Genomic DNA, 15932 nt, shown 5'->3' on the forward strand with positions numbered 1-15932 from the left:
TAGAGACTTCATGGTTGCCGACCAGTTCCTGACAGCTCTTCATCACCAGATACGAACATTCATCAGAGAACGTAACCTGATTAAAGCTGAGGAAGTTGCTGAGGCTGCTGACCTGTATGCTGAGGCTCACAATTCCTATAAAGACCTAAAGGGATCGAACCCTAAGGGCAAGGGTTCATCAGACCTGAAGAAATCAAAGCCTCTAGTGGAAAGTAAAATGACTTCTTTTATTCCTGTTTGTCATTTGTGTGGTGTTAAGGGACATAAACGTCCAGATTGTCCTTCTAAGAAGGTCCAAAAAGTTGGAAGATGTTTTAAAGACTGTAATGACCAAGCACCCTTCTGTTCAGGAACAGTTAAAGGACTTAATATATCTACCATTTTACGAGACACTGGATGCACATATATAGTCATTTCTAATAAGCTGTTCCCTGATCTTAAAGAAGCTCATTCCTCTGCTATACTTTCAGACTAATTGGGCCGTACGGACACTTTTCCTACCATCCGTTGTTACATTAGGTCTAAATGGTTCACAGATTGGTCTGAAGCCGTACTAGCTCCCATCACTTCTTGCTCCGTACTAATAGGTAATGTAAAAGGTGCCATTCTTCCTTCTGAGGTTGACCTTTCATCACCAAAGATGAACATAAGTGTTTCAGATCCTCTTCCTGTAGAGTCAGAGAAGCCCCTCGAAAGTTCAGATGAGACAATGTCTCGTGAGATTTATGTGGGATTAAAAACCAGTGATGCTACTCTCGAAAGCGAGGTAGTAGGATCTCCGATTCACTTGTTAGATGAAAGTGAAGATATCGCCTCCGATACCATAAATGTCTTGACTAGGGCTCAGACCAAAGCCCGGGCTTCTCCTACTGTCCATCCTTGATTTTCCCTGACTTTAAGCCTTTAGATATATCCAAGGACTCCTTTGTCAATTTGCAACGTAATTGCCCTTCTCTTCAGAATTGCCAGTGAGACCTGAGTGGTTTAGGGGAGAGGACGTGTGTGTTGAGTGAGGTCCTAGGCCTTCTATATCAGAACTGCTTATCTCACCCGACTGATAACTCATCATGCAACAAATATCGTTGGAGCGCAGCTGAATTGCTGCTGGAACTCTTATGTGTGAACTGTGACCAGTGATATACCTAGTGAAACACAAACGTTGATTTGAAGTGGCTGTAGGAGGCCTTCCTTCACTCCCCCTCGCCTACCTCCCCTCCTTCCTCGATTTGGAACTCAGCCATTCGCCTCTATTTACTTATGGTCTAGAGGCGGTTTTTGCCAGACCACGTAAATGCTTGAGTGCCCGTGTCAGTCCTCTGTGCCGCACTCCACTCATCTTACGAATATGTCTCCTGTGTGCCTACCTGCCTGCTACAATCAAATATCCAAGTGGTTGACATGGGCTTAGCAAGCACATTCAAGCAAGCTTGAAAGCAGCACTCCAAGCTAGCCAGGACAAGCTAAGGCAGCCTGCAGTTACAGCTGCTGCTGGTATACCAGTGTTTCCTGTAGTGGCTTAGTTAAGAACAATTTAACGAGCATTGCAGTACTAACTTTTTAAGCGGGACATGCCAGAGGTTCACCTATAAACATAGTAAGTTTGTGCTGAAGTGCATTCACCACAGAGTGAACATTCGTCTGTCATACGTGTGCTAGAAGTGTTAAGTGCTGCAGGTTTGTTGTAACTGTTTGCACGAGTGGATTTCACTGACTTAGGACATTGTGCTACCATCAGTACCTACGTAGGCTTAAAATGAGTGAGGAATGTCTGGCCTGCTGGGTGACCTTGAAAATGGCACTATAAGACCCGCATTCCACTTACACCCATACTGCGTGTGTCTAGTGAGGTGAATGTCCCTTCCTCGACTTTCCTATTCACTGGTATCCCTTAACTCGTCGCCATTATCTACATATGGGATAAGGGCGAGTTTAGCTGATCCAGGCCAAACAGCACTCCAAGCCAGCCAGTGAAGGCCAAGTGAAGGCCAGTGAAGGCCAAGGCATTCTGAATCCCAGAATGCCTTTGTGAACGTTCTACAGTGTTCCCGCCGTACCTTTGGTGTTGTGAGAACTAGTTCTTATGTAGTGAAAATTTGTCTGTCATTCCAAGACACGTGTGCTAGATGTGTTAAGTGCTGTGGGTTTGGAGTAATTAACAAGTAGTACAGGGTTGGTAACTCTCGAGACGACTGTGGGCCCAGTGAATGACCTTGAAAATTGCACTGCGACCTGCAGGCCACTACACCCATATTGCCTGTGTCTAGCGAGGTGAATATCCCTTCCTTGTCCCTTCTCCTTCCTCGATTTGGAACTCAGCCATTCGCCTCTATTTACTTATGGTCTAGAGGCGGTTTTTGCCAGACCACATAAGTACTTGAGTGCCCGTGTCCTCTGTGCCGCACTCCACTCATCTTACGAATGTGTCTCCTGTGTGCCTACCTGCCTGCTACAAGCAAATATCCAGGTGGTTGACACGGGCTTAGCAAGCACAGTCAAGCAAGCTTGAAAGCAGCGCTAAAAGCTAGCCAGAACAAGCTAAGGCAGCCTGCAGTTATAGCTGTCCTAAGGCCCAGCATGTCTATGTATATGTTCTACAGTGCTGCTGGCATACCAGTGTTTCCTCTAGTGGCTTAAGAACAATTTAACGAGCATTGCAGTACTGACATTTTAAGTGGGACATGCCAGAGGTTCACTTATAAACATAGTAAGTTTGTGGTGATTGGCTTGTACACAGTGAACATTCATCTATCATACTTGTGCTAGAAGTGTTAAGTGCTGCTTTCCCCAACAGTTAATTGTCATTTGTAAGCCTGTATTAAGACTTTAAAAGGCTCAGAGTGTGCTTCAGTGTAGCGACTCCTTACATTTGATAAATCAGTGTAATACATGCTCTGCTCAGTGTAACTGAACTATTAAATACGGTTACATAATTAAATTGCTTGTCCTAGTGTCATTGCTGTGTTTTCTAATACATTTTCTCATTCAGACTGAAACTTCACTGCTAAATTCCCAGTAATATTTCAAATTGCAGTGTTCATCTGCGGTGTGAGTGTGTAACTTATGCTTTGTATTTTTACTGTGAACAAGCTTACTGCTGCATAATGTTCAGTTTTATGGAAAATTTTATAGGGTGAATACCTTTATGTACCTCAACATTACATGCTTACAAGTAAACTCATTGGGAGACAACCATATTGTTTACCGTAGTCACCCCGTGTAGACATGTGAGAAAACTTAACCACCCCTGGTCACGGCAAGTGGTTCCTTCGACCTCACAATCTTATCCATATCTATCCGAGACCAGTATGGATTGGGTAGCACCCACAAGTACAGTGCTACTAATTAATTGTGGACTGTATAGATTATATTAGTTTAACTGAATGAAGGGGGGGATGGGGTAGGTTACACATGGATATATCCATCAAGGAAAAACACTTGTACATAATCTCACCACTTACCAGATATTCTCTGGTGGTCACTTGATGTAGCTGGATCACCCATAACCTATCCAATTACAACATACCCAACTGGCCAGTATAAGTCTGCTATAACTAGAAGGGTTACTTAACTGTGGGTGATTGATACTCCTTATTTCCTCCATTCACCATCTCATTTCGATGTCCTGTTACACCGACACGGTTCTTATTCCAGCAGGACGAGGTATCCGTTGGTTTGTCCTGGTTTAGAAGTCGTGATTCCATCAAGCTTCACTATCCTCGGTACGAGAATCACACGTGCACTCGGAGCAGGGCGATCTATTTCACATCCCGCATTCTCTTAACTTAATGTTATTATCACTGATTACATTACCATTCACAAGACGATTTAACGTCTCATAGTTATTATACACATTAGAGGTCACTCCATTAAGATCTGAGGCCGATGAGTGAGGATTAAGTCACGGGTATTTCCCCTGGACACACACCATGGCCGCGCACCAGCCACACCCGGTCGAACCATTATTCACTAATTTTACCGCCTTTTTACGGTGGTCCCGTAAATCACGTTCCCTCACTCTTCACCAGGAACAGTTACGACACTTCCTATTATGAAGTGAGGCCCATATTAATCCTTAGGCTGCCGTGAACGCCACTTTCCTGGTTCCATGCTTTCCCAGCCTCCTCACTACATTCAAAACACTCCTGCCTCCCCCATGGCCCGAGTCGACCTCTCCCCCTGCACATCCGCGCATGCGCAAAGGGAACTCTTGGTTCTATCCTATTGTCAAATATATTTTTGACTCATATCGACACATTAAACACCTATTAGGCACAATAGTTGCGGAAAATTAAAAATTTTCCACAAGTTTCATGAATACTTTCTTACTTGAGTAATTCGGTTACCTTTCAACTGTGTTAAGCAAGAGTCAGCCTGTTAACATCTATGTTCCTTGCCATCTCATCTATTGGGTCTAGCGCCTAGTTAAAATTGTAATAGTAACAATTTGCAATCATTATACTTCTAGTTATATATTGTGTAAATTGTTTTAGACTATTTGATCAACTGGATTGTAGTGTTTAACTTCTGATACACCAATTTAATGACTGCAGACACGCACTGACACATAATGAACACATTAAAACGCTGGTACCTCTCCAGAAGCTGGGCCTAGTGTGTGACCTTGAGAAGTTGAGTGTGTTTATTACGACCAGCGGTGTACCACTCTCACCTATATTTACATCAACACAAGTGTATTCTAAGTGATAAAGTGTACACTTGGTGTACTTAGTAACACTTTTCATACATAGTAACGAGTGTGTAAGTGAGATTGTTTAGGTACTGGTTCATCTATCTACAGCTGCATACTTATGCTTGCATACATGTATAACATAGTAACGTGCGAGTTACCCAGGATGGACTAAGGAAGTCAACCAGAGTGATTTATCTCATTGTCATTGTAACATTACCTAGTTTTTTTTTTTTTTTTTTTTTTTTTTTTTTTTTTTTTTTTTTTTTTTTTTTTTTTTTTTAGTAATACTGTTTACAATCTATGGTTGGGGTAAGAGGTTGTCTTCAGCATTCATTGTGATGTCTGCTATATTATTATTTCAGTGAGGTACATTAGGTGGCAGTAGCATGAACTAACTCAAGTGGAAGTTATCATTGAATTTGAACCTCATGTTTAATGTGATGTATGTCAGAATTCTAATTTTATGCTCAATATTACCTACTTTGTCTCTCTCTCTCTCTCTCTCTCTTTTCATCTTTGTAATTTGTGATAAGGTGTAAGACCTCGCCTGTACCATCCATTATATCATTATATGTACCATATTATTAACACACATACAAGAGGTCTCTGAGTGTGTTTTTGGTGGGGTGTGTCGTATTGAGTGGTGGTGGTCTGGGTTGAGTATGGTTGGAGGTGTTCATTGAACTTGAGCACTTGTGTCTTGTGATCTATTTTGGACTTCTGACTTTGTAGTGAATATTTACTCTTGCATAAGCTATAAGGGAAAGATAAGCGAGGAATTCTTGTGTTGTGAGTCTTACACCAGATATCATCACTGGCAAACATGGCAACTGTTATAGAGGAACCTATTTCTGCAGGTGATGGAAATGATGATAGCTTCCAGACCTTTAAAAGTAAACAAAAGAGAAAAAGTGAGAAAGGGCTAGAGCGTCGACGTAGTCAGACTCACTTGACTCGTACACAATGTGACACTAAACGTCCTTGGTGCACAGAGGCTGCAAGAAGTCTTTCTTCAAAGGAAGAATGTGTTAAGCTGAACTTCCCTGACAACACCCCGCTGCCTGCTAAGTGTGCATGGCTAATGGAAGCTGTAAACAAGCATCCTAACTCAAGGATCCAATTTAGGAAAAACACACACAACTTTGTGTTTGTGGAACAGAATGCAGAACTGATCAATGATCTACTTAGTACACCTTATGGGAATATTAAGCTGCTCCGACCTCCATTAGACGCTCACCACTTTAAAAAATGGGTCAGTATCATAATCTTTGGATACCCTCTCTGCATGGACCCATCCCATTTGACTCTCAGTGAGCATATCATCAAGCCTAAAAGACTTAAAGGAAAATCCAAAATTATTGCCAGTTGGGTGGGTCCTGTGCCCCTCCCCCGGAATATCTGGGTGCATGGTTTACGTTTCCTAAACATCGAAGTGTACCTACCCCCTAAACGTAGGTGTTACAAATGCCAGCACTATGGCCATGTTGCAGTAGACTGTGGAATACTACATTCTTGGTGTGGTAAGTGTGCTGGGAAACATTCCACTAGAGAATGCACAGTAGGCCCTGACAGCCAAAAATTTAAGTGTATTAACTGTAAAGAAGTTGGGGTTACAGTTTCCCACAAGGACTGCAGTCAGAACCCAAACAACCTTCGATGTAAACCTGATAACAGTCCTTTAATGGTAACTGAGGATGGGGCCATCCAGTCTACCACAGCCAGATCTGAGACTGAACCTCTGCAAAGTGTGCAAGAACCCCACCTCACTGCAAATGATTCTGGTGATACCAGAATGCCATCACACACACCAGCTGTGGAGGAGCTAGCCATCCCTGCTAGCACATTTGGAACTACTGGTCTGCCACTACAGATACCTATGGCTACACCTGAATATGGGGATGAGTTTGTCATTTCTCCCAATACACACAACTACAACAGTCAGACGGACACCACACAGGTAACCTCCCTGGAAATTGGAGATGAGTCAGATGCACAGGACCTACCTGCAATGAATGATGAAACATGGTACCTGTTAAGGTGATAGGTGTTAAAGGAAGCACTAACCCAGAAGTGCCATCCTCCGGAGAGGCATTGGATTCGTTAGACCTTCCTCATATTATAACAAATTTCCAGAAAAAAATTGAGCATCTTGAACAGATCCTGAAAGTTTAATAAATATATGTAATCAGGATGATGCTCTTGAGCATGGTGATGACGTCAAAAGTGCAGCAATCCCCGTTCAGCTTCCAGCAATTTGTGAGAAAGAAGCCCATGACTCTTGCCTTCAAGACTTGCTTTTTAACTGGCTGCCAAGATGCCGAAAAATGCTTAAAAATAAAGGTCCTGAAGATAAAGACGTACAAACTATGCTATTTGCTCTTAAGTGTTTGCACACTGTAGTCAAAGCATAATAGTTTTACCATCTTATGAGCAAGAGATTGTAATAACTCACTACAATGGATACATTACAAATCTTTTCATGGAACATTGCTTCCATCAGGAAGCAGTTGCCTGACTTACATCATATTAATGCAGCCAAGAATATTGATGTCATCTGTTTGCAGGAATGTAGATTGAAAGATGGAGCACCTCCACCAAACTTGCCTGGATATGCAGCTTGTAACCTAAGGTCAACCAACTGTTGTGTGATGTATGTCAGAAAGAACTTGCCACATTCACTCCTTTCCTTGCAGAGTCGAGTTAACATGCAGTATCATGGTGTCAAAGTACATGCAGGCGATTTTTCCATAAACATTTTTAATCTCTATGCCCCAGCGAACCAGCTTCGACCTGATGCTTTACCAGATCGCATCAATAGTGAACCTACCATCATTCTTGGAGATTTTAATGCCAGACATAAGAATATTGGTGGGTCTATAACAAACACCAATGGAACTAAACTAGTGAGATTGCTAAATGAGCATGATAATGTTCGAATTGTGGGCACTACTGAGCCTACTCACATATATGGTGGCATACTAGATCTGTGTCTTGGATTTAATACATCATATACGATGCATGACTCTGTCATAGTTGATGATCTTCTATCTGATCACTTCCCAAGACTAACAACTGTCAATCTTGATCACATCTCCAGCAATCAAGGAGCTAAATACAGAAGGAGGAAACTTATTCTCAAACCAGAACACAGAGACAACTTTATTAACCACTTGGATCAATGGTATAAGAATTACGAGCCCATTGGCACACAAAAATTTAATGATGATTTAATTACCACTATTGAGAGTGTTCTCACAGATCAAGCGGGCAGGAATAGGAAACAAAGACCCTCCACTATAAATAACAATAAAAACCAATGTAAATACTATAATGATCCACAGCTACGCAATCTAACACATGCAGCTAGGAGGATTGGTAAAGCATACCGTGAATGTAGAACCCCAGACATGCTCAGAACGTTCCAAGCTGCACTAACAAATGCAAGGAATAGAAAGGAAGAACTTAGGCAACAGGAATGGGAACAGTTTGTTAGTGGATTAAATAGGTCCACCCCTTTGAGTTTGGCTTGGAAAGGTATAAATAAAATAACCAGGAAAAAGACTGGAAATGTTGCTCATCCCTTTCCTCTTGAAAAAGCAAATGACCTCATAAATGACTGGTCCAAAACATCCAGGCATGAAAGCCTTCCAGCTCATATTAGAAAAAATTTAGAGAGTACTTCTGAAGAAATGTTGAAACTGATTAATTTTATGAGCCAAAATATTGATGAGAGTGATTGCCTCTTTACCGAGTATGAATTAGATAATGCATTAACCAAAGGTCGATCAGCTGCTCCTGGAGAGGATGGTATAACCTATGATATTCTCAGAACTCTAAGGCACGTGCCTGATAACCCTTTGTTGCCACTGTATAATCTCAGTTACATTGAGGGCGTTCTTCCTACTTCCTGGACCAATAGTCTCATTGTGCCTATCCCTAAGCCCCAACAGCCTGATACATTTAGGCCGATCTCCTTAACTAGTTGTCTTTGTAAAACTTTTGAAAGAATGATGCTTAACAGACTGTACTACAGAATCAGACACCAACTTTCCCCCTACCTCTATGGGTTCATGAAAGGTAAAAGTGTGCAGAACTGTATTTCCACGTTTCTCACTGCACACACCTCTACTAGTTTTACCACTTTTCTTGATCTAAAATCTGCATTTGATATTGCGAACAGAACCGTTATACTACATGAACTATCCAAAATGAATATTGGTGGTAGCTTACTCTGCTGGATAATAGGATACCTGTCAAATAGAGTATCCTCTGTCCTTTACCAAGGCTTCAGAAGTGATTCTAAAGAAATGTCTTTAGGTACACCGCAGGGAGGAGTTCTTAGTCCCATGCTATTTAATATTCTGATTAATGCTCTCCTAAATGCTCTACCTCCTCACCTAAACATATAGCTATAAGCTATGCTGATGATATCATGATCCATACAACAGGGCATAAGAAGATGAATACCATTCTTAATGAAGTTCAAGCAATTTGTAATCGACTAGGCCTCATAATATCTTCCTCTAAAACAAAGATATTAACAAGCAAACGATATCCCCCACCCATCTATTTGCAGGGTGAAATCATTAGCTATGTTAAAACTTACAGATATCTTGGTGTAGATGTACCCTTTAACAAATCCACTATACCACAACTAAACAAGAAATGCAAAGCTAGGCTAAATGCTCTCAAAGCTGTTGCTGGCTACAATCCCAACTATGGTGCTAATGTGAGAATCGTGAGAATGATGTACATAGCCTATGTTATGTCCTTAATTGATTATGCTAGAGAAAGTTCTCTCCGACCCTTGGAGTTAATGCAAAATGAAGCTCTCAGGATTATTCTTGGCTGTCCCAGATCTACAAAAGTTCTTAACATGAGGAAGGAGCTTGGTATTTCTAGTATCAGTGATAGGATTGTTGAAATTAACACTGTACTCGGTATTAGAATGTTGAGAAACGAACCAGACACTGTCACAGTGAATCTTACCAAGTGTCTAGAGGTAAATACACACAGATCTAAATGGATTGTGAAAACGTGCAATTGCATTAAGTTTTATAACCTACATGAACTGTATCACTGTAGGCAACAAGAGCATTTCACCCCTCCATGGAAGATGTGTTCATTTAATATCACATACCTACAAGTCCCTCCCAAGAAGCTCATTGCTAGTAATCCCTTCCTTAAATCTCTTGTTAGAGCAACTGCTCAAGAAGAAATTTCTCACCTAGCTTGTAGTAATAAGTTATCACAAGTTATATACACTGATGGATCTAAACAGGAGTCTTCTGGCAGGGCTGCATCTGCTCTTGTTGCCACCTCCCTAGTTAAGAACGATAATAAATTTGTTGAGTTAGGCTTAAGAATTAACAACTGGGCGTCTACACTGCAAACTGAATTGTTTGCAATCCTAATGGCGCTAAAGCTAACCTATGACACTGAGCTTGACTCTATCATCATTACTGATTCTATGTCATCATTGAAGGCTCTTGACTCATATAATGACTCCAACAACATGCTCATTGGGGAAGCCATGTATAGATACTCAAATATTAGGGACAAAGGAATTAATGTACAATTGCTATGGATCCCATCACACATTGGATTACTCCTTCATGATAAAGTTGATATGTTAGCCAAGAAGAGTACCCAGAAGGAGAATGTAGAATATAACTTTGGTATAACTGTGTCTAGCATTAGGAATAATATTAGGAGAGAAGTAAATAATGAAAATGATTGTTATAGGAATGCAGTTAGAAGCCTGAGTAGATCTATAACCCACTATGATAACATGAACGTAGATAAGTATGTTTATGGAGCAACTTGCAATGTGAACAGACTGACTGATTTTGTAGTGGCCAGGCTTAGGCTTGGTTACAAGTACTTCTGGCAGTTTGGGAGACACACAGATGATGATCAAACTAAATGTAAATTATGTGATCAGGCATATGGTCACTCTCTTGAACACTATGTGCTTAATTGTCCACTTATTGAGGAATACAGAGACAGTATAATAACCTATGTGACATGTCAAGATATCTTATTAATGAAAATAAGATACCAGATATACTAAGCAAATTTCCTAAATTTGCTTGTAACAGATAAGTGAACTATAGATATGTAGATATAAATCCATATGTATTCCTGTTAACCCTTTGGGGCCTAGTTCCTAGGCCTTTTGTGTATCCATATGCTCTCGCGCTACCGTCCACAGGATGGATATGGGGTGCACAATAAACTAGCCACTTCGGTGGCAAAATCTAAAATCTAATCTTCAGAATTGCCATAATGCCGCTAAACAAAATCAAGTTATCCAAAGGAAAAACTTTTCATATAAATTTGAATATATGAAAGGTATCTTGTACAAGTTAGTATTCAAATTAAATTCAGATGAGATAGACTATTCCATCTTAGTTGTTCCAAGTCAATGCATAGAGACTGTTCTTAAAATGGCTCATAACCTGCCAGTGGCCGGACATTTCTCGCATCGTAAAACCTTAAATAAAATTAGGGAAACATATTTTTGGCCAAAAATGTCCTCAGATGTCACTACCTATTGTAGATCGTGTAAAGTTTGCCAACTGTCATCCTCCCGAGGTACCAGGCGAGTACCTATGGTCAAAATGCCAGTCTTTACGGTACCCTTTGAAAGAGTAGCCATTGACATCGTTGGTCCTTTAGCTCCACTTTCATCTGGGGGACATAGATATATATTAACATTAGTTGATTATGCTTCGAGTTTCCCTGAAGCCTTACCCTTAAAGACCATAACTACTACAGAGGTGGCTGAAGCCCTTTTGTCCATCTTCTCCAGAGTGGGCATCCCTAGAGAAATTTTGTCTGACCGTGGGACACAATTCACATCTGAATTAATGCAACATCTATACCAACTTCTGGGAGTGAAGCCTCTCTTCACCACACCCTATCATCCCAGCTGTAATGGGAGGATTGAGCGCCAGCATTCGATTCTCAAGTCCATTTTAAGGAAACTTTGCTCCCTTAAACCTAAGGAGTGGCATCGTTACCTACCCTGTGCTTTGTTTGCCATGAGGGAAGTTCCCAGTGACTCTTTGGGGTTTTCACCTTTTGAATTTCTCTATGGTAGACAGGCCAGAGGTCCACTGTCTATCCTTCATGACTTATGGACTAATGAGGACGTAAAGGCTGAGGTTCAGTCTTCTTATCAGTTTCTCCTTGACCTTAGATCCAAACTTGAGGAGACCTCTGACATAGTTTCGAAAAACTTAAGCTTGTCAATGGACCAGTACAAAACCTATTTTGATTCCAAAAGTCAGAGGAGAAGTTTTAAAGTAGGAGATGAAGTTCTGGTACTTTTGCCTATCAAGTCAAATAAATTATTAGTAGCATGGAAAGGTCCATATAAAGTATTAAAAATTTGTGGGAAAGTTGACTACCTCATAGAAGTCAAGGGAAAACCTAAGCTGTATCATATCAACATCCTTAAGAAATATTACCGAAGAAATTCGGTTAACTGCCTTAGTAACTTTGACTTAGTTTTTCCACACGAACTTGATAAGACAACTGAAGAGTGTAAGGTGTGCGTAATTGACACCTCTAACTCAGACTATGATGAAGAACTACATGACTTGGAGACTCTTGACCACTCGGGCTCAACCAACATTAATATTAATGAATCTTTGGATGACCATCAGAGACATGAACTACTTCAATGTGTGAGTAACTTTTCAGAGGTCTTTACTGATATTCTAGGTGTTACCTCCACGGTAGTCCATAAGATTGACTTATTGACGGACAATCCGATCAAACGGAAATTATACCCAGTCCCAGTTCACCTTAGGGATGCATTTGACCGAGAGGTAGACAAATTATTAAAACTAAAGATCAATGAACCTTCAGTATCTGCATATTGCTCACCAGTAGTCATGGTTAAGAAGGCGGATAATTCATATAGACTTGCTATTGACTTCAGAGGCCTTAATGCTATCACTCGGTGGGATGCTGAGCCTATGCCATTAATAGATAGCGATCTACACAAATTTTATGACTCTTCCTTCTTTTCAGAGATTGATATTGCGAAGGCATATCATCAAGTAATGTTAGATCCTTCTTCTAAGCAGTACACCGCTTTTCCTACCCACCAAGGACTGATGCAGTATAGAACTATGCCCTTCGGTTTGGTAACTGCCTGTGCTATCTACGTGAGACTGATGAGAAAGGTCTTGGGTAATATGCCAAATGTTTCAGTTTATTTTGATAACATTTACGTAATGACATCCACGTTTGGCAAACATATCCAAACATTAACATCAGTTTTGCGTAGGTTACGCTCACATGGCCTCACTGCCAAGCCGAAGAAATGCTTCCTTGGGTATAACAAGATTAGATATCTTGGACTGATACTTTCTAATAACTCTCTGCAGCCTCTCCCCAGTAAGATCAAAGCTTTATTAGAATTTAAATTCCCCAAAACCAAGAAGCTCATGTGTAGCTTACTTGGTTCTGTAAATTTTTATGCATGGTTTATCCCGAACCTTACTGATCTTACAGGCATCTTATCCAGCTTCCTTAAAAGTCTGTGAAGGAACCTCTTGAACTTTCTGACGTAGCTCGGGAAAAGTTTAATGAGATTAAAAGTATCTTTTCGAAAGACCCTATACTTAAGATTCCAGATATTAATAAAACATTTTGCTTAAGAACTGATGCCTCCAATACTGGCTTAGGTGCGGTGTTACTACAATACCATGATGGTACTCCCTTCCCTGTATGCTTCCTAAGCTGGAAACTCCTTCCCGCAGAAACGAGATACTCCACCATAGAAAAGGAATGTTTGGCCCTTGTGTGGGGTATCTCCAAACTTAAATTTTATTTGCTGGAAAAAGAATTCATTTTAGAAACGGACCACAAACCTTTGATATACCTAGAAACTTTTAAGGGAACCAACAGTCGCCTCTTGAGGTGGACATTGGCACTCCAAGCTTTTTAGTTCCATATTGTGTATATCAATGGTTCATCCAATTATTTCTCTGACTGGTTAAGTCGTGACAGTCAGTAGAAGATTTGTTGCCTTATGCGACTTCCATATGTTAGAACTTTTTCCTCGCCTATTCTTCTTACACTCCTTGACTATAAGTCTTGGTATGGGGCAGTGTCAAGGAAAAGTTCAATAGATAGGAGTAGCGAGGGAGTATATAGTAACAATAGTTTCATTGCCGGCTACTTGTTAAGGTAGGGTAAGTCTAGCTCCCGCTATTCCCGCCTTTTTTCCCCCACACCGAAAGTGATAGTTTGATTGCTGGCTGCTTGTTAAGGTAGGGTCAGTCTAGCTCCCACTATCCCTTCCCCGCCTTCTTCCCCCCCCCGAAAGGTGACGTGTGGGGCCCCAGTCCAAACAGTAATCACTAGACTCACAGCTCCCAGCACTACTGTAAGTACATGCCTGCCTTGTATTCTAGTGGATTTATTGGTTGAAAGCTTCACTTTTGACCAATAATAAACTTAGTCCTTTCAGTCTTTCTCTAAGTTGACTGTTGTAATAATCACCACATCTTTTAGGTATTGTACTTATCATGGAGAGTGATTTCTTAAGCAGTGGGTAACCTGTCTATCTTTCCAGCTTGGATGACAGAGAGGGTCACCTGCCAATCAACGAGTAGAATTGATGGAGATGGACTAACGTCCTGAGACTTCCCCTTTTTGGATTTAATTACCTGTGCACCTGTATAAAATTGCAGGACGTAACCCCTCATCACTGCAGCGGTAAAGAACCTGCTTTCCTGTCATCGGGATAGAATACTCACGGCTATACTGTGAAGAACGAACCGGTGGGTTGTAACCAACACCTGTGACCCCCCCCATCATCAGCAACTGCTACGATTTCAACAACACTCAGTGTCACCAACACCAGACACCCCTATATATATTAGCGTTGAGTTCAAATGTTATTTTATTCATTTAATTTTTCATTTTTCTTTCAAATAGGATATACCTTTCATGTTTTATTGTTTTATGTTTGCTTTAATAAATAAAAAAGTGTTTATCTTTGTGAATTATTATTTCTTTTTCTATTCATTAATTTTCCTGAGGAGGAGCCAGCCTTGGTAATACTGTCTGAAGTTGTTACAGGGCTGAGTAAGCCTTCACACTGCTGCTGTGAAGTTATTGATAGCTGCCCCATTGTGAAGTCTGAAAGTGACTTTAGTAGTGTCTAGGGGTAATTTGCCAAGGTTTGTTATAAGGAAGGTAGGGTAATGGTCTGTGGTATTATCTGTGGTTATGCCTGATTTTAAAGGGGATATGGTGTTTGTCCAGATGTGGTCTAGTAGGGAAACACTAGTCTCTGTAACTCTTGTAGGTTTTGTTACTGTTGGTAGCAACATGCAGTTACTCATAGTGTTTGTGAATTCAGTAACATGTGGGTCTTGGTCTTGTAGGAGATTTATATTAAAGTCACCTGAGAGTAGTAGTGATCTTTGTTCATGCGTGCATCAGTTATCATACTTCCTAGGTTTTCACTAAAATGGCTAATGTTTGACTGTGGTTCTCTGTAGATGTTTATCACAGTGAGAGGTTTTTGTAGGTATTTGGATTTGAATTTAGCTTTTATATATTCTCCATGTTCATCCCTAGTGCAAGTATTAGTGATACATTCTAGTTGGTCTGAGTAGTATATAGCTGTGCCACCCCCTTGTTGATCTGGCCTACAGTTGTGTATGGCTGTGTAACCAGGCATAGACATCTGTAGTATCAGGCTTTAGCCAGGTTTCGGTGAGAGTAATGATGGACATACTGGCATGCAGGGAATTTAGTAATGCTATGAGGTCATCGTAATGTTTGCTTAAAGATCTGATATTGTAGTTAAAGACAGTTATGTTGTTGTTGGCTCTGAGAAGTGCCTTTGATTGTTCTGCTGTGTAGTAATTACAGTTACTGTTTGATTCATTTAAGTCATTAGATAAGAGGTTGGTATCAGGATTAATGCTTGTTATCATAAGATTTATAGTGAATCTATAGTTATAATTAAGTATAAGCTTCCATTACAGGCATAGCCTCCTGAGGGTTAGCCCCAAACCCTTCAACATTCCTCTGTTCTACACATTCTGGCCACAGTTTCCTCCAAGCAGAGTTCAAGGTCCTCTTAATCACTCCCTCTCAAGCCTTATCTATAAGGTTTACACAGCTGAGGATATTGCAGTGACCTTTCCAAAACTCTCTTAGGGCCAACTGAGTGTCTTCGAAGCGCTTTTGAAACACTGCTTTTGTG

The 15932-nt window shown here is 40.7% G+C and overlaps 1 protein-coding gene across 1 annotated transcript in view; it reads right to left on the minus strand.

Annotated features, from left to right (window-relative positions):
- Window positions 1–15932, minus strand: part of LOC138852735 (uncharacterized) — a 200116-nt gene that overhangs the window by 147071 nt on the left and 37113 nt on the right. The gene's annotated exons all lie outside the window — the stretch shown is intronic.

The sequence above is a fragment of the Cherax quadricarinatus genome, chromosome 15 (genome assembly GCF_038502225.1).
Source record: "Cherax quadricarinatus isolate ZL_2023a chromosome 15, ASM3850222v1, whole genome shotgun sequence".
In the NCBI taxonomy this organism is placed as follows: domain Eukaryota; kingdom Metazoa; phylum Arthropoda; class Malacostraca; order Decapoda; family Parastacidae; genus Cherax; species Cherax quadricarinatus.